At 49.2% G+C, this 19615-nt stretch overlaps 1 protein-coding gene across 1 annotated transcript in view; it reads right to left on the minus strand.

Annotated features, from left to right (window-relative positions):
- Nucleotides 1–16414, minus strand: part of LOC118795973 (leucine-rich repeat and immunoglobulin-like domain-containing nogo receptor-interacting protein 3) — a 31782-nt gene extending 15368 nt beyond the window's left edge. The window contains exon 1 of the mRNA XM_036554796.1: nt 16161–16414. The gene's annotated coding sequence lies outside the window, so the exon portion shown is untranslated. The remainder of the gene's footprint in view (nt 1–16160) is intronic.
- Nucleotides 16415–19615: the final 3201 nt, after the last annotated feature.

Below are 19615 nucleotides of genomic sequence, written 5' to 3' on the forward strand. Positions count from 1 at the left end.
CACAACAAAACACAGGGGTAAAACACAGCACAACAGATTAAGCCATCCGATTCTCCTGGAGGTCCTTGCTTACCCAACGATACGAGACATCCACGCGGGACTTTTGCTTTTAATGCGGCAGAGAAAATAGGGAATTCATTCTGACTTCTTTTATTGTTTTAGTTTTCAAGTGTCTGTGTGTTTTTTCCTCGGGCGAGAGAGCTCAGTGAAACGCTTAACATGTTCCTGACATTTCCTTCCCCCCCAAAAAAAGAACAACCATTGTTAGAGCTAAAAACCAGCTCTTTTATGGAAATGCAGCATGCGTGAAATTACAAAAACTACTACTTTCCGTCCTTCCCTCCCTCAGAGATTGAACTGATGGTGCTAGTAATCACAACCATGGATATTAAAAGCCAAACTACCTCCGGCTAACACTGCTGGTTGGCAGTGCAGCATCAATCAAACGCATTGGGTTTATAACAAGGCCTGGATGTCGGGGGGGGGGGGGGGGGGTTTATGTTGCATGAGTGTGTCCATACATAACCACACAATCCTGTCTGACTCCACCGAACATGTTGCAGTTTGGAATGTTTGTGTGCCCCACTTTGCCACTCCCCTCTAATCCCGTCTCACCCAGATATTCTGCGTGCTTTTCTTCCGCTATTAATCGAACTGCTGACAAGACCGCGGGGGTATTAGGGACAGCTGGCAGCGAGGCACCACCTCCAGGAAACAAATGGAAAAAAAAAAAGATAAAGGAAGAGAGAAATATCAGCCGCAGCACAGAAGAACAAAAACTTAAATAGTTAATTGCCTCTGTGCTGTCTGGTGTAGCACTGTGCTTTGGAGTGCGAATGGCTTATTCGCTAAATGAGCGGTGTATGCCGTGCGCGACAACGTCGTGTACCCATGCAATCTGTCAGTGAGAGGCACCTGATGACACCTCCTGGCTCGTGGTACGATTGTCACCGTTACTTGAGCATTATATGTAATGAGGCCCGGTGCAGTCTCATGCTGAGAGTCGCTCGCTGTGATAGAGCCCCCCAGAGATGTGGAACAGCACAACGATCCTACATGATTGGCCCATTTGCTGCCTAAGACTTCCCCAGGGCCTGGCAAACCTGTCACATCACACACCCCCACCCTCCCTCCCTCTCCAGCGTTAATAGAAAACAGGGGCCTAAGGTGAGCATGCTCTCTTCCCCTAGTCTCAACGTACCACAGGGGCCTGATCTGGGTCAGGATATGAATGCTGTGTACATTACATTACATTACATGCATTTAGCAGACGGTCTTATCCAGAGCAACTTCCAGCACAATAGAACACGAGTGTATCAATTCAAGTGAAAGGAGCAACAGAGGTGCTATGTGTGGCATAGTGGTTAGGAGCAGGGCTCATAACCAAAAGGGTGCTGGTTTGATTTCCCACAACAGCACTGTTGCTGTACCCTTGAGCAAGGTACTTAACACAGAATTGTGTGAGTATCCAGCCGTATAAAAGGATAACATGTAAAATTTGTAACCTATGGATAAGAGCATCTGCTAAATGACTGTAATGTAATGTGATGAACACTATGTAGAGAGATAAAGTAGGGCCACCAATTCTGACCAACTCAGCACTGGAACTTCACAGATATCATAAGGATGATATCACTGGAGATTAGGATGCTGCAAAGGTGCAATCTTGTTCGGTGCAGATAAATGTACCACAGACAACCAAACCTGTGAACCACACTAAACCTGTATCAAAATGCCTGAGGTGGAACAGAGGTTCAACAACTCTGCTGTTGAATTTTAAAAAAAAAGGAAGATACTTCAGAAAAACATCCACAGTGACTTGAGGGACAGGGCACAGATGAAGCCTATCAGTGTGAGCAGAAGCGAGCGCTTAATTAACCATACCTGAGATAATTACCGCAGTACCCTGCAGTGAGCTGACCTGCTTTCTCTGGCTCAGCTCTCAACACAGACACACGCTCGCTCGCTCAGAGCCCGCCTCTCAGAGACGTCCCCACAGAAACCCGTCTGATCCAGACCCGGCACACTTCCCTGTCAGCGCAAACCCTGAAACTCGACTCCCTGTTCCAGTCCCCCCCGATGCCACAGACGACGCGAACGCGTTGCACGAGAGCGTGCAGTGGTGACAGTGGAACCAGAAACAGAAAAGAGCGCCCTGACCGATAGCAGCGTCTCCCGAGTCTTCACACTCAGATGTTTGTGTAAACTGTTACTGTGAAGGAGTTCACCCGTCCCCAAAACGGCTGCATTGTTAATGTGGTGTTAGTCATGTGTCGTATTGATAATTGTTTAACATGAGGACCCTTAATTCTTCCAATGTAACCATATTTGCCATAGACAGATCTCATACCATCAGTTGCATTCCAAACGAGTTAATTGTTTAATTGTTAATTGTAATTGTCAACATGTGTAATTTAATTGTAGACAACCAGCCATTGGCTAACGAGCTGCACCTGCCTAATTAAAGGCATATTAAATGCAGGTGTGTGGCAGGAGAGCAGGGAACTCACTTTTTTTCCCCTGCAGCTCATTCTGTTCACGTCGTTTCCTGGGAAGCATCATCCAGCCATGGTTACACAGACTCCGCTACCACCACAAGGAACGGAAGACAGAGCCAGCTAATACGAGTGTCCACGGACGCCTCGCCCTCAGATGTTGGCCGTGAGACGCACCGCACTCCATTACCCTCCGCCGTACTGTCCTCGCGAGCTCATCCGCTGAGCGGCAGATTAAAGCCATTGTGCCGGCCGCCAGCTTCAAGGCTTACTTATCGGATTAATTAGCCACATCTCAAGCTAATAAGCCCCATCCCTCAAGCCCCCAGAAAGAAGCGGGCGTGACTAACGGGACTTCAGCAAGTCAAAAGCAAGGCATTATCTGCCCGAAGCCGGATATTTCAAGGGCCTCCTTCACGCGCCGTGATGTCGGATGCGCCAAACGACATGCGGCAAAGCCGCACGGTGGCGGCGCTGATCTGGCAAGTAATGGCCGCCACGTGACGTTGTCTGCGACTCGTGATCAGTGATTAGACGGCAGTGTTGCCAACTTGCTGCTTTTGTTGCTAAATCTAGTGACTTTTCAGACCCAATCTGCTCCCTATTTTTCTGGAAGGTGATCAGATGTTATGATCATGAATTTAGCAGATGTGAGTTAATTAAAATTGTACAGATGTTGCACTTGCAATGTAAGTAGCTCTGGATAAGAGCATCTGCCAAATTAATAGACTTCAATGTAAAAAAAAAATCTGTATCTTTTGGCATCTGTGCAATTTATTGCATTTTGTGTTATTACGTGCTGTTCTCTGCACGCACTTAAGATCTGACAGGCACCAGGCCGAATCATGCCATTTACAAAATTTCATCAGACTAGATATGTGCCATAACAACATGCCATTTACAAAATTTCATCAGACGAGATATGTGCCTTAACAACATAATGTATATGCAATGACAACACTGCTGTGTATTACATTACATTAACATTATATTTGCTAAGCAGATGCTCTCATCCAGGGTGACTTACCTAGCTCACTTTCATCTATTTATTAACCACATCTGAATATTTTACAATGTACAACAGCTGTGCCCCACTCAGGAATCAAGCTCTGCTCCTTTCCACTATGCCACACTGCTGTCAGGCTGTAAACTAATACTTTCTCCTCTGTTGTGGGTTGGTCCAAGGCAGAGAGCAATGGGCAAAACATCTTGCAACATTAAACAAGAAAGGGCCAGTGGGAGATGAAGTCTAGAATGTCAGCTTGGGTAGGACATTTCCATCACCTGTACACTTCATTTCCCATGAGCAGCTACTGGGCTATGTGGAGAATATTCGGCAGCTTTTGCCTTCAGCCAAACAGAAGACCCACTGCAGCCTTGGATCCCGGTAAAGGGAAGAGTGTTTGAGCTTATAATGTCACTCAGACCAATCACAGGCAGAACACATTCACGCCAAGTATGCGGTGGGTGTTAGAAGTCACAAGGTAAGAAGCGTACTTGAGGAGGTGAGCTCAGCCTTAGGTCGGGTCGGAATGATTTAAACTGCTTGCTACGGTATGAGTCATAAGTTGCACTTAATGACTTGTAACCCCCCACCCCCATCCCCCCCACTGTGTTCCTATTAAATTTCACCATGCACCATACGCCTAGCGTACCCTAACAAAGCATTCAGAGTCCTGCTGCTACCTAGTTGTGCGGACACGATCGGATCATTGCTCTTTATTACCATCCTAAATGGCTATTGGAATCAATGTAATGTAATACCCCAAAGTTCCATACTGCTCCGTTGATTGGGTTTGTGCCAGGGCAGGACGGCTGGCATACAGATAACGGAATAAGAGACAATTAACTTGTTTACTGCTGTAAGCCTCTAATGCAGGCACAGGGATTGTTTACGCTGAAGCAAAATTAAGCAGGGTAAGTAGGCAGTAATTGAGATCGTTAATGCAATTAAGAGAGATGGAGAACATCAGCGAGATTCGCACCAAGCAGGGGGAGACGGTTAAATTAATTGTGCACAGTATTCACATAATCACAATGCACACAATTAATTTGCAGATATTTTTTTTCACATGCATTATAATGCTAGAAAAATGCGCTAATGAAAAGACGAGTAACCCTGAATTCCTTGCTGGAATTTCTTAACCAAAAACGACAAAATCCAGGCTTTGTATTTCAGTGAGCCACCTCTGCTCTCTGGTCCACGTGATCCTCTGGCATTAGATACTGTCATGAAAAGGGATTTGTCCGACTGGCCCTTTTGCATTACTCATGTGAAAGCCAAACAACATGGTTCAGTATGAATAATCAGCTGTCAGTGCAGCAGTAGCAAAGAGAGAGAGAGAGAGAGACAGAGAAATATGCAAACGTCCTGGTTACCCAGCAATCCCGGGAGAGCGGCGGCACTTCCCACTGTCCTGCCCAAACTGCACAAACATAAGGACAGATTATCTCCCCAAATCTGCACAGCCGATACCCTAATTTAACATCCCCCTAGGACCACGGAGATATCCCATCCTTATCAGGGAGGGACAGTAGACGGCAAACCTGCCAGCTAAATATGTGTCAGCGCGCCACAGCCTTAGAAACAGCGGGTAGACATGCCAAAACAACAACAACCAGCTACACTTCCATGTGGGAGGGGGAGTCTGTTTTCCAGGCTTTTTTCATTTTGACTTATTTATTTTTGAAGCACATTTCTAAATCAGTAACGTCTGTAGTAAATATGATTGTGCTTTAGGAACACATACATCACTTTGTTGTGCAAATGAAGCTACTAGTGTCTAGCTTGAAGTGAAGGAAAAGCATGGGGTCTGACAATAACAAGGCACTCACACTGGAATTCACACTGGCAAACAGACAGTGAATCATCTTTTGACAGCAAAGGCGTACTGACCAAGGTCAGAAATACCAGGCTTGGCTTGATAACAGCACACAGCAGCGGCTCTGCTTCAAAAATGAAAAATGAGTTTTTTTTCATAACACATCTTCAGTATCTAGCCAGCATTATCCGCATCGATTTTTCAAGAGAAAAGATGTACCTGATCACTGGTAACATTATAATTGGCTGCGTCAGTCTGAATGCGAGTTTCACAACAGCATCATCAGAGATTATCCCTGACCTATGAAAGCAGCGCACAGGACAATGGGTTTTTTTTTTTTCTGTGAGCATTCCAGGTGGTAAAGCCAGATCTAGCCGGTGAAAGATAACGAGGGACACAGGAGAACAGAAGCACCCGCAGAGCGGAAGGAGCCAGCTCCACACAGGAGCCTGTCCTTGATTTCAGCCTCATCGTGTTTGTGTGCACAACACACTCCGCTCCTCAAGGAGTCGACTCCCTCGCCAGGCTGGATCGATGTGAAGCCAGAGACGGGGCTGGAAAGAGTCTGGTATCGGGTCTGGATTTGCATCGGTCTGGTTCCCTGAGCGATACCGGCCCTGGAGAGAAAGCACCTCCAGGCCTGGAATTACAACAGGAGAGGTCCAAAGGAGAGGCGGAAAAAAGGAAAGATGAAAAATCTGTGGAAAAAAGGAAAGGATGTGAAGAAACTGGGGGGGGGGGGGGGTGAACTAATAAGATGAGGTGAGCGAGGGGGATGGGTTGGGGGGGCAGGGAAAAAGCGAGATTCTTAAAGAAATGGGTAATGAGATGGAGAAGGGGGATATATTCGGCAGCCCCTCATTACTAACCTTAATAACACCCTGACTCTGAATGCCCCTCTGTTTCCGCATGTGGGGCTGCAGTGCACATACCTGCCGCTACCCCCTGCACCAGAGCGTGGAAAATATTAACCCCTCCGTGAGATTAGTTATCAGCAGGGTTAATAATGAGCCAGTGATAGGCAGTGCTGAAGGACTGAGGAGCTGCAGGGGGGGAGGGGCAGGGATGGAGGGAAAGAGGGAGGAAGGGGAGATGGTGAGGGGGGGGTTTAATGCAGGGTGTTTTTCATCTGAAGAATTTTGTCCATCAAGCAGCCGCAGTACCTGCGCGCTTGTGGTAACGAGGAGGAGCATGCAGGGAGCCTGGCGGAACATGATTCGCTCACACGGGCTGGATCTGCGTCCCAGCCCCCCAACCCCCCTCACCCTACGCCCCGCACCCCACTCCATCCACCAAACACACCACGCATGACACCCCACTCTCTCACCCGACACCCCACACCTCACACAGCCCACACCCCACACCCTAACACCACACATCCCACACCAATAAACGCTGAGCACTGATTCAGCTTTAGGCTGCAAGCAGCAGGGGCAGCAGGAGCAAAGAGAAAGGCCACTAAGAGTCTCTTTCCATAGCATCTTCCTACCAGCGGTCATTCATATTAACATAACAATAATAATATATGTAAGTATATTATATGTTATTACTGATTAATAATATTGTATATATAAACAATATACTACACCATATAGCAATAGTAATAGTAATAGCATATATGATATAGTATTACACATATTATGTTAAAAATATCATATCAAATATCACAAAACAACCCATGGAGTTCAAATGTCTCGGATGGTTTGCAAAGCTGGCACGCATCTACATTTATAGAATTAAAATGGTTGCTGAATATGACACCACATGCAGGGAGAGGCACGTTATGAAATCCCGCCTGTAATCACACATTACCAAGCGTGCCAAGCAGAGGTGAGGATGTCTTCTAAGGGCGAGCCCTTGATCATGTTCGCACTGCTTTAGACTGGAGACTCACCCACACACACAAACATGCACGCACACACATACACACACATACACACACACACACATATAAACAGCCACACACACAAACATGCACACACACAGGCACAATCACGCACGCACACAAACATACACACACATACATACACACACAAGCACATATACATCTGCTCTCAAGCACACAAACATACACACACATGCAGACAAAAGCACATGAGTTCTTTCTCATGTATACACACATGAATATCCTTCTAGTCCCAGTGATACACTACAACTCCCAGGATGCCTCCGGAAGACCAGAATAGTTCTCTGCTTGTATCCGTTTAAATGAAAAGGGAATCACATCACCTCCCTGAGTAACATCACCGGGTTTTAACTTGTGAGCTGACCATATGTTGAGTGGTTAAAAGCGTGCCACGTACACTGGTTAAAAACTGTCAGCCACATCATGCCTCTAGGCACCAAAAATACACAAGTCCTGTGACTGACTGGGAGCAATGTGTCGGCATTACGCAAACGCTCTCCCTCACATGAAATACGCCCATCCTTCACACTCTCAGGTGTAGCCTGCTTCTCTAGTTAACACTGACATAATAGCAAAGACAGGAGCAGAGCACACACACAGACAGCCAGAGATGGCCTCAAACTGTACTGATGGGATCCACCAAAGCTGCTTCAGCACTGCACCAGTTCATGTAGTCAAGCCTTTTTTTTCAGGCCCAAACTATAAATCACTTTTTATCACAAAACCGTTATTTCCTGAGGACAGGGAAGAGAAAGAGTGCTATCGAACCGAAAATTGGCAGACCTATTTATCTGAGAGGGAAGGAGGGAGAGAATGTCAAAAGTAAGGCGTGCGATAAGGAGAAAAGGGACAAACGGGAAATGGCGCCAGGACGAACTGTGACAGCTCTCTGCTCTAAAATAGCACCAACGGAGTTCAAATGAATTTCGTGATCCTAATATTTCTAAGAACGCTGAATAATTCATTTGAACGGCTGACATGCAGGAAAAAGACAGTGACAAAGAATCTGGGCCCCAAAGTCTATTTTGATTCACATAAGAAATTTATGACACTTTCCAAAAAAAAAAAAAACTCGAGCACGCTGGTACGCCTCACAGAGAGCGCGGAATACACCACAGACGAGAGAGAAGGAGGGAGGTGCAGACAAGCAGCGAGAGCAATTCTGCAGACTTCAGCAGGGAAACCTACATGAAAACTGTGATGCTAAAATATAAAACATAACCCAAGGAATATGCCCAAATACAGTGCCTTTCATACCAAAAATATCTGAAAATATAACAATCAACCAGTCCTTGCCAAACTGTGATGCCACACATGCTGTGAAAATTTTTCGACAGTATATGCTCTCAGTTAATTAAAGTGAACATGAAAATAATGAACGTATTTTGTTACATATGCCATCCACTTTGATGTCTGGATCTATTGAAATTGGTCTATTTGCATTACAGTGATGAGAGATGAGGCTGTTTCTCAGGCGAGAGGCCAAGGGCAAGAAGAGGGTGTGGGTGATTATGGGTAATGGAGGGGCTGGGGGGTGGAGAATGGGGTGTGAGTGGAGTTGAAGGTGGGAGTTTGGGGGGCGGGGGGGAGCAAGCTTTCAAAGTTAAAGGGACAGAAGCACGGGCGTGTGGCAGAGGATGTCCTGTTTCCTCAGTCACTAAGCCACAAAGACATTTCTAAAACACACCCCCAGTCCTCCTTTTCACAACGAAGATACACACACACACACATATACAGGACACAGAATTCACACAAACACAGATGAACCATGCATGCAAGTACACATACACAAACACAGTCCATGAACCAGGTACATATGTGTATACATACGTATATACGCGTACTGTATACAGATATTCATACAAACATACAGACATTTATCTGATGTACGTAGCTTAGCACACAAATGCGTGCATACACACACACACACACACACACACACACACAGGAAAACACATGCTCTCAGAATGAACTGCACTCTCAGAGTAATGCGAATGCACATACATTATCCCACACAAAGGCACTCCAGGACTGAAAAATTCATTTACCCCCTTCTCTGTGGAGTCTGTGCTGCATGTCCTCCCAGCCCCTCCGGGGGGGGGGGGGGTGTATTTACTGTCCCAGGGTCGTCCTCTTGCTGTCTCAGGGACCGTTTGTGTGCTAGTGATGCGGAATTAACGACCGTGGCTGCGCTCCCCCACCACAGGGAGAAAAGAGTCCAGCTGGGTCTCTCTCCGTGACCCACAATGCACCGCTCCCTTCTATCATCACAACGGTCCCTCGTCACGCCGTGACTGCCTTCCCCCACGGCCAGTTTACTGCGTATGCACAAATAATGTGTCCCTCACTCAGGTTAAATAAATAAATAAATAAATAACCCAATTCTCTTTTTTCTTAGAAGAAAGGAGGAGGAGCTAAAACTGAGAATCAGGTCAGAGTCAGGGCAAGGACAAGGCTAGCGGAGGTTATTTTTTTCCCCTGCATTTTGATTATTGAAATTAAATCTTCAGCATAAGGCCTGGATTATCTGGGATCAGATATTCTCATTTTAGAACTGTGTGAATAACTGAAGAGAAGCACAATTTTATCGACACAATATATAGTGTCAGGCGCAGGAGAGAATTCCTTTTTTCTGCATTTTAAATGCCACAATTAACCAGCATAACAAGCAGTGAGATGTAAAGGAACTGGACCTGCTACTTGTTACAAATCTAATGGTTATAAACTCAAATCTGGGGCCCTGCCTTGAGTGAAGCATTTCATCTGAGCTGCATCAGCGACTGTCCATCTGTATAAACTGATGATGTGTAAAATGCAACATATGTGAGTGTCCTTGTGTAAGGCTGTCTGTGTGCAGCAGATAGCTGTCATAACGTGTGTGGGAAAAGGAGCATCTAGCATGTGGGAAGCAGTCTGGCGCACAGTCGGGTCCACTGTGTGTGGTGTGGACTGGCATCCAAAGAAGCTTCAGTGTTTACTCAGCGAAGGTCCCCCCGACCCCATTCACAAACAGTATCACTCTCTCAAGATGAAGTCCCGGTCTGCATGGACCCCGGTTTGACTCCGTTGTGTAAAGTCAAGAGAGTATGTAATTGATCTGGTAAGAGGGGATTAAGCCTGGCCGCACAACAAACTAAAGCACACAATGGGGTGGCAGTGTAGCATACTGGTAAGGAGCGGGGCTTGTAACTGAAATGTTGCTGGTTCGTTTCCTCACTGGGGCACTGCTGCTGTACCCCTGGGCCAGATACTTAATCCACAATTGCCTCAGTAAATATCCAGCTGTATAACTGGGTAACATGTAAAAACTGTATCCGATGTCAGTTGCTCTGGATAAGAGCCTCTGCTAAATGTCAATAATATAAATTGTGAAAGGCACAGTAAAGCCCTTCTGTACACTCCCCGCTCTCTTTAGGGGTGAGGTCTGTGTGCTCCTCCTGTCCTGCGAGGCAGACGGAAGCAGCCGGCCTCCACCACGGTTACGGAGACGCTCGAGACAGAGAGAGGGGGAAACTCTGCACTGATTTACTCCCCTCTCCCGTTAAACGCTCCTCTGTTTCTCCTCCACAGTCCATTTCCCTCCTCGCCGTGGGGCCGTGCTGCGCCGGTGCCCCAAGCACACAGACACAAATCAGCCCCCGAAGCCAAGCGAGAGCAGCGGCACGCTCCCACCTCTGTAAATATCCCTCGGCTCAATAAGCACTGCCACGCAAACACCGGTAGGTATGGCGTTAACGGTTTATGGGCACTCTGGGGAATAAGGCGTGCAGATTTACGGGACCCACAGGACACCCAAACACCCCCCCCCGCAGATCAGAGGATCCCTCCTCCGCTCGCAGGCAGGGCCGATGTGACCGACGCTCCGCCAGCTCTCATAGCCATCCCCACCCCTCCACCTCCTCTCCTCTCCAGCCTCGTCTACAGCCCTCACACCCTCTCACCCACCTCGCACCTCAGACCCACCTGAAGCCACAGCGAGCTGTCCAAAGAGTTTAATCTCTGTTTCGGATGCCCCCCCTGCCTACCACTGACCGGGACCAGGGGTGCGACTGAACGACTGAGAGGACTGGCCCCCTCCCATGACAACCGTCCCCCAACACACACACACACACACACACACCCACCCCAGGCAGCTTGCCACACGGTACCCACATGCCTCCGTAATTAACAACCCCTCCCCTGTCGTCCCCCTCTCACCATGACCCTGGCCCAAGAGAGGGGGCCAACGTGCCAGACGGCCAGCGACAGGATCCACTAAGATGTCTCAGAGAGGTCTATTTCTGTGCTCTCCTTCCTCTGTCTCTCTCTCTCTCTCTCTCTCTCTCTCTCTCTCTCTCTCTCTCCATCTGTCTCGTTTCTACCCCCTCACTCTCTTAGTCCCGATTTTCTCATTTTCTGGCTCTTTCCAGGTCTCTCCATTTCTCTCTCTCTCTCTCTGTCTCTCTCTGTCTTTCCCTCTATTTCTCATCAAAGTGTGACAGCATCAGACCCACCTGAAGCGTGCCCCCCCCCCACTACCCCACAAATGAATCAATAAATCAATAATTATTTAAATCAATAAATAAAACCAGATTTGTGTAAACAGTCTCTCACACGTCCATCATCGCCGCTAACATGACACTTTTCAATTCGCACATACCAAAGCAGCTTTGTCTGCCTTATGAAATTACACACAGCTGCACTGATTTCAATGGGCATCTGCAGAGACTGCAACTCTTTAATAGATCACAATGTATATTTCTGGCCTTCATATTTTTGTAGGTAGAAAGAGGAAGGGTGAGGAGGGTGATTTTGATGGTGATCCAAGGGTTCAGGGTACAGCGTGAGTGTGATCACACTTTCCCCCCGATCCTGTTCTACCAGTGCAGGCAAATGTGCACCCCAATTTTTAGGTTTGCCAGAGCTGGGCTCCTTCTGCACTAAATCAAACTCCGGCCCCGTCTCATCCTGATCCGTTTCGGGTTACATGAGCTGCCGGCTCTTTTATAAGCCAATGGCGGGACGAACAGTAAAGAGCATTCCAAAACTGGCCACGTTATTTTGAGCGACCATTAACAATTCAATTAATTTAATAGCGCCCGACCCACCGACAAGCCCCGGGGTGTCATCAGCAGAAACTCAGACGGGCGGATCGTGTGGCGGGACAGGGACAGGGATGAGGGGTAATCAAGTGCACCTTTAACGCATCTCCATTACAGTGGAGTGGTCCGACCGGCGCTTTGCTTGTTTGACTAGCCGATCATTACTTGACTTTCATTACTGAAGAGCTGGGTCAGACACAGATACTGTGATACAGTGAAAAACGAGCACTTTCGGATTTGCGTTCTTCTCTCCCTACACGCTGTACCGCTTCGACACTAACACGGAATCCAGCCATTAAGGGAGGTAGCTTTGTCCCTTACCTTCATACCCCACCCTTGTAAGATGGCTATCAGTGCCAAGGGGACTGAATCCAAAGCCAGAATCTTCATAACAGAGGGAGTGGGAAGCTCTGAAAACATTGGTTTTATTCCCTGTCACTTTGTGTAAAAAGCACCTGCCGAGTGAATAAGAAGAATTAACCAGGGGGAGGCTGATAATTTTCTCTGACTCGGGGTGTGGTTGGAGTTTTAGTGGCATGGCCATGCTGGGGCCCTTTGAAGAGTGGATTAACAACCCGCCATGGGGGGAAAACAGCCATTGTTTATAACTGCTGGCTCTCGAGAGCATCGCACGGTACTTCCAGTTTCACCGCGAACGCTCGTTAGTCAGGGAGCCTCGGGATTAAGTGATTCATTACCGAGGCTTCATCCCGAAAAATAACGCCATGTAAATATAATTAGGTGACCTAAGAAAGAAAAGAAGACAAGCTGCCAGGACTACAGTAGAGTAATGACCTTCGGCGGACTGTATCGAACAAGAGCCCCCAGAGAAACAAAACAGGCTGCCAGTCCCGCTCTGAAGCCAAGTCAGCTAATGAGATTGTCCTTCGCGCGGGGGGCCGGTGGGGTTCGGTGGCGCTGCTGTAGCGTCTCAAGGTCGCCTCGTCCTTTGAAGCGCTCGGGCGTGAGGCGGCAGGCGGCAGGAACAGCGCTCTCTGTTCTGTGAAGGTCAGTCCAGGTGGACTTCCAGGTGAGGACGGAAAGCGTGTTTCCTTTATCAAACACACAACTTCCCTTGAGAAAAGAGTGTACGTGTTAAAATATATGTTAAAATATAACAATATAATAATGTTAAAAGATAAAGTGTGAGGAAACGTGAGGAATGAATTTTGTAAATATGTAAGAAAAATACTACCATTTGTGCATAGTTTTGTTTTATGCATAAATCATTTAAATATATTATATTATGATGTGTTCTCCAATATATTTAAAAAACAGAATATGTCAGGGATAGATGTATTTTGTGAAATATTCAGCAAAAATATACACTGATAAGTGCATTGCCTGTCTGTTGGATTTCACATTTTGCCGTATGTAAAAGCATTCACACTGCTCCGTTCTTCAAGACAGTATCTCTCGGACTTCATAGTACTCCTCTCCTACTGAGAGCTAAGAGACGTCTAAAATTGTGCTCCCCTCCTCCTTTGGACGCAAAACCCTCCCCTGACGTTCCTTATCTCCTCTCCCACTCAGGGCTGGCAGTTCAAAGACGGGAAAGCTCTGAATCCCTTCACGCTACAAAAGGGTTATAGGTCCACTCATTAGTTCTAGTGCCAAACGCACAGGCCAGGCTATTACAAGTGGTCCGTACAATGGAAGCATTACAGGGGAACAGAGGAAATGCATTAAGTTTAGCGAAGGTGCGCTCTGCTCTGCCCAGAGAACTGTGATCATACCCACAAGCCCTTATTGGGGATCCATGTACGAGACATGACCAGAGCAAACAGCCTGTGTCGGTGAAAGGAGAGAAAAGAAGAAAACACAAAAATTGCTTTTCTCTGCAATCGATCCATTTTTCTTAACCACAAAGCAGACGTCTGCAGAAATGAGTCTTTCTCTTGGTATTAAGGCTGCTTTCCAGCTCTGACACAAAGCCAACACCCTGGTTAGTCGTTTTTTTTTTTTGACAGTATTCACAAGGGTGTGTGTTTTTTTTTTTAATACACCTTTTGAATTTTCTTCTGTCGCTCTTCATTGTCAGCCGGGACTTTTGAAATGAAATGCAAATATAAATTTTGTAGGCAGCGTGAAAGTAAGATAGGACAGCGCGAGCAGCCGCAAGCACCTGCACACCCTGAAAGTGAAGTGTGATATGTAACACCTGATAACGCACACCGCAAGCCCAGGAGTACCAATTACACACGGAGCTATTCAAGGTGATTCTGCTCCCCTTGAAGAAGCAAGATGAATTACTTGTCAAGCGCTCATAAGGACAGACAGAGGATTGAAGGCAGTGGAATGTTTTCACAGAAATCATTGCATGCGGGGATTTCAGCCATATAGGTAAGGACATGGCTATGAGACACAGGTGACTAGAGGACTACCAGCCCAATACAGGGCTGTCCAGTCCTGCTCATTCTGGTCTGACTAATCCAGTCTTGCTCAGCCTACTTCAGTCTAGTATGATCCAGCCAAAACCAGTGCAGTCCAGCTCAGTGTCGTGTATTCCAGTTAAACCCACCCCAGCCCTGCCCAGCCAAACCCAGCACAGTCCTAATGCTAGCCCACATCAGTCAAACCCAGCACAATCCAGCCAAACCCAGCCAAATGCAGCACCATTTACCACTGTCAGATCCAACCCGTCCCAGCCACAGTCAAACCCACCAACACAGTCAAGTCTAGCAAGGGCAGCACAGGGCAGAAACAGCATCAGTGTCCCTGACCCAGCGCAGAGCAGAATGTGATTTGACTTTACTGGTCTTGTAAAAGGCATTCCAGTAAAGCAGTAGAGGGGTGACCACACAACTGCCTGTAAACAAGAGGCCGCGAGGAAGCGTGCGTGCGTGTGGCGGACAGGTCTGTGTGCCTCCTAACAGCAATGCACAGCAGCGACGTGGACCAATGGAATAATACGCTTTTACGATAATTACAATCATTAAATGCACAGCAATTATATGGGACCGAAGTGTCTGCCAAGCACAGAGAGCGCACGCAGCTGGGTACCTTCTCTCGTCTGATGCTTCTGGTGATGCCCTGCTCTACTGTTTGACCGTTGACAGCCTTTAAACTAAGTGAAATAATAAGCGCAGTGACTGGGGGTGGGTCATAGGGGCAGACAGTGCTGAGGGATGTGGGCCATACACCACGAGCTGTACCCTGTTTTGCACTCGGTGCTGATCCCAGTACAGCTCGGTGCGACAGCCCCAAGGGAGCGCACAACAGCGCGACCCCTCCGTCTCACTGACTCAGGAACGGGAGGGAGGAGAGGATGGAAGACAACGCGGAGCACTCACCGCGCTCTGTATTAAAATGCAGCTCCATCACTCTGCTTTGTGGAGCTAATTAGGTCCTAATTGCAGGCGGGTGAGCGGGAACATCATTGGAGTGGTGTAAGCGGAGGGGGGGGGAGAAGGAGACCAGGAGAACACACATAGAATCAAAAAACATCTCCTCCACTACCAACTTCTGGATGGTACACAGCCCAACACCCCACCCCCCAAACACACACACACACACCTCACCCTGTCCCCCGAAGCAAACAGAAACAAGTAAACAAACACACACAGACCAACAAGCAGCATGGAGACCTGAGGTAGCCAGTGAGGACAGCTTAGAAACACAGCACACAGTCACAAAAAAGCAAGCAGTCCTGCTATTCAGAACCCCAGAACGCAGCACCCCTGCCCCTCAAAGACCCCCTGCCGATCAGACGCTGCCCTGAGGGTCAAAGGGCAGAGCAAAGCCCCGTGCCCCCTCAGCGCCTCGCGCTGACCCTTCCAGGCATGCCGTGTGTGTGTGTGTGTGTGTGAGTGTGAGAGTGGCCATGCAGGCTCGGTTTTGGGTGAACTTTACTCACCCAGGTCCGGAGCCCGGTCGGCGGTCTCTCCTCATCTGTCTGTGCGTCCGTGCGTCTCTGCCTCGTCCGTCCGTCTGTCTGCGCGGTGGGGGTGCGACGCCTCAGCGTTCTGGGACTGTCACAGCGTCCCTCGGCTCTTGGCATCAGCGGCCCCGAGCGCAGCGCCGATCGCTCCTCTCCGTCTTTCTCCTCTCCTCTCCTCTCCTCTCCTCTCCTCTCCTCTCCTCTCCTCTCCTCTCTCTGCTTTTTTTCCCCCCCTCTCTCCACCTGCATGCACAAGCTCAAAGCGAACGACCCCCCCCTCCCTCCCCCCCCTTGCTCTTCCCCAAAATCAGCCCCCCGGGACTGAGGATGCGACGGGGCGGAGTCGCGGAGCCGGCGGCCCCCGTGGCGGGACGAGTGCTCGCTGTCTCTCCCCGCGCGTGTGTCTGTGGTGAGCGAGCGCTCCGCTCGCTGTCTGCAGCCGCTTCCACGCTGTTGCCGTCTCTGCCTCTCTCTCCGCTCTGACTGTTCAGCTTCACAACTCCCTCCGTCGACAGGCAAAAGGCTTAGGGATTATCTCGCAAGTGCACAAAGGGAGCAAAAGCGTAGAGAGGTGGCGGGGCTCGGTGACAGCAGAGGACGACGACCAAGCGCAGCTTTTACGGTCTGGACACAGTAACAAGATCAAAGCCTGGCTTTTTGTCTTTGAAATAATCATAGGGGATATAATGTTACATATGCTTGCGGCGTCAAATACGGAAAACGTTCCCTCATGAAACAAATGGTTCCCTTCCGCTCTTTCTTTGTGCCCACCCGAAGCAGAACCTAATGGAGTGGGCGCTGTTTGAAAATTTGCCCTGAAGGTGAAAGGCAGACACAGCGAGCAAATCGAACCGTTTCCCTGTAAGCGGAGAAGAACCCGCTCCTGCCGCGATTCACAAAGTCAACTTCCTCCTCCATTCACCAGCAGGGTTGCCATTCAGCCATTCATTCTGCTGTTCCGATGCAGTGCACATCAGACACCTAGCAGCGGAGCACCGACACAGGAGACCAGAGGCATGCCTACTCCCAGCCTACTCTCAGCTTACTCTGCTCACAGGGGTCACCACAAGTGTGACAGAGGCAGAGTAAATCATGGCTTTGTGGTTCTATATTGGGGGGGGGGTTGGCGGTGCGCGTGAGGAGGGGGGTTTTATTGCCGTGAAGGTCACTCTGCTTGCCCTCGCGGATGCGGACCTCTGCCTGAACCCAGCGGCACCTGTGCCCCCCCCCCCCCCTTTCCGGAAGCATCTGCAGGCTCCACATGCTGCCCCGGGGCCAGGCCCGGGTCGGTCAGCCCAGCCTTAATCACTCATCTGCTCCTTCAGCTGTTTGCTCCGCTGCGTTTCTCCTATGCAGTCAGCATCACCACCGTGTGGTACAAACCTACTGCTCTTTTTCTCCTTTCAATGTGGTGCCGCGAGCACAACGGCGACCGGACCCATCAAGTTTCAACAATAACCCTCATGTACATGTGCACGCACACACATACACACACACATCTGCCCGCACCAGGCGACCAGAGAAACAGGTAGTCGAGCAGCAATAATGTATAAACATGGGAGAGGAAAGAGCAGGAGAGAGAGGAAAGAAAGGGAAAGAAAGCAATTGAGAAGCTTCAGTCATTCAGTGTGTTACAAACATCTCAAACTTGGTGTCTCCACCCACAAAAACACACACTCTAAACCCCCTCCCGCAAACTCATGTCAGCAGTGACCTTTGACTCCCGGTGATGTCACTGGAGTGGGCGTTGGCTTGTCCACGGTATAGCCTCCCCCATATCCATTTAATTTCAGTCACAAATAAATAAATAGCCCTGTCTTTCTTGCCTATTTACGCTGCCTCCCCTTTCATTCTGGCCCAGATGAGACACTCACCGATAGATCAGCAGTGACAAGTGCATTACCGGGGAGAGGGACTGTTTAATGTGCGGCTTTATCAGTAGAACCAGCCTGCAACGTGAACAGCTTTATAACTAGATGCGCGGGAGGAGGAGGTGAGCAGGAATTCTGACGAGAGAGAGAGATAAAAACAAGAGTGAGAGTGTGAGAGCCTGGCAGCACAGTGCTCTCTCCCTCTCTCTGCCTCTCTCTCTCTCTCTCTCCCCTCTGCCCTGAGCATGTCACCTCTTTTTTACACCTCGTTCAGACCGCCCCTGTGCAGCTCCGTGGCTTGAGTAACAGCTGTACCTGTTACCGCAGCACGTGACTTTGAGAGTGTGCGCGCGAACACACACATACACACACGTACAGACACGCACACATATACACACACGCACAGACACATACGCATGCACACATACACACATGCGCACACACACACACACATACACACACAGTCGCAGAAAAGTCTGCCTCGGGCGCGCTGGATGTGGTGTGTGAGCGCGGGGCGCAAACCATTGAAATAAAAAGGCTTGTTACGGTGCAGAAAGACCGTGGTGACTCTCTCTCTCTCTCTCTCTCTCTCTCTCTATCTCTCCCCCATGAGCCGCTACAGATTAAATTGCCTCAGCAACAGCGGCTTTGTCACGGCGACGAGCCTGATGCTGATGCTCTCCGCACGCCCTGAGATGCATATAAATGGCTCCTGCCGCTGCCGCGGTGCAATTCGCCCCGGCGCCGGGGGTAAATGCGTCGCAGACGCCGACCCCCCGCCGGAGAGGCCATGCGCATCGGCGAGAATGCGACAGTCCGGACGGGGCGCCCTAATGCAATTTCACAACGAGGTCCCTGTCTGCATACATGACAGCTCCCCACGCCTGGGAGGCAGCAGCAGAGACAGTGTGTCACCAACCCCCCCCCCCCCCCCCCCCTCGCCCCCACCCCCCCTCCCCCCATCCCCCCATCCCCCCATCCCCTACCCTTACCCTTACCCACTGACCACCCACGCACCCCCCTCCAGCATGCAGTGCATGTTTTCCTGTATATACTGCTGTGCATTGGGGGGGATGTTCAATTTAGCCATGTGGTGGCTGCCAGCCTTGATGTCTCAGGCTGCTTCCTGCAGGTTGACCAGGACGGCCTGCTTGTGCTGCTACACCCCCCCCCCCCCCCCCCCCCCCAACCCCAATAATGTCAGCCAGACTTGCGCACAGAGACTGGTCCAGAATCAGGTTCTTACATCAGATCTGACTCCATTTCAGTGGAGGTAAGCAGAAGCACCTGTCCTGCCCATGGTGAGGGAGGCAGGACTGGCCTCCAGGCTCCAGGGTCCAGGCTGATCCAAAGCTGAGCTCCAGAGAGAGAGTGAAAAGAGGCAGTGAGGTGGGGGGTGGGGGTGGGGGGGTGCCCAGGGGTGTTGAGCAGATAGCAGCCTGCAGGAGGGTGCAGTGGTGTTTACAAACATAATCACCCAGTGCACAACACAACATATACACACTGGGACTGCAAGCATGAGAGCGAGAATGTGTGTATGTGTGTGTTTGTGTGTGTGTG

Source organism: Megalops cyprinoides, chromosome 20, assembly GCF_013368585.1.
Source record: "Megalops cyprinoides isolate fMegCyp1 chromosome 20, fMegCyp1.pri, whole genome shotgun sequence".
NCBI lineage: Eukaryota > Metazoa > Chordata > Actinopteri > Elopiformes > Megalopidae > Megalops > Megalops cyprinoides.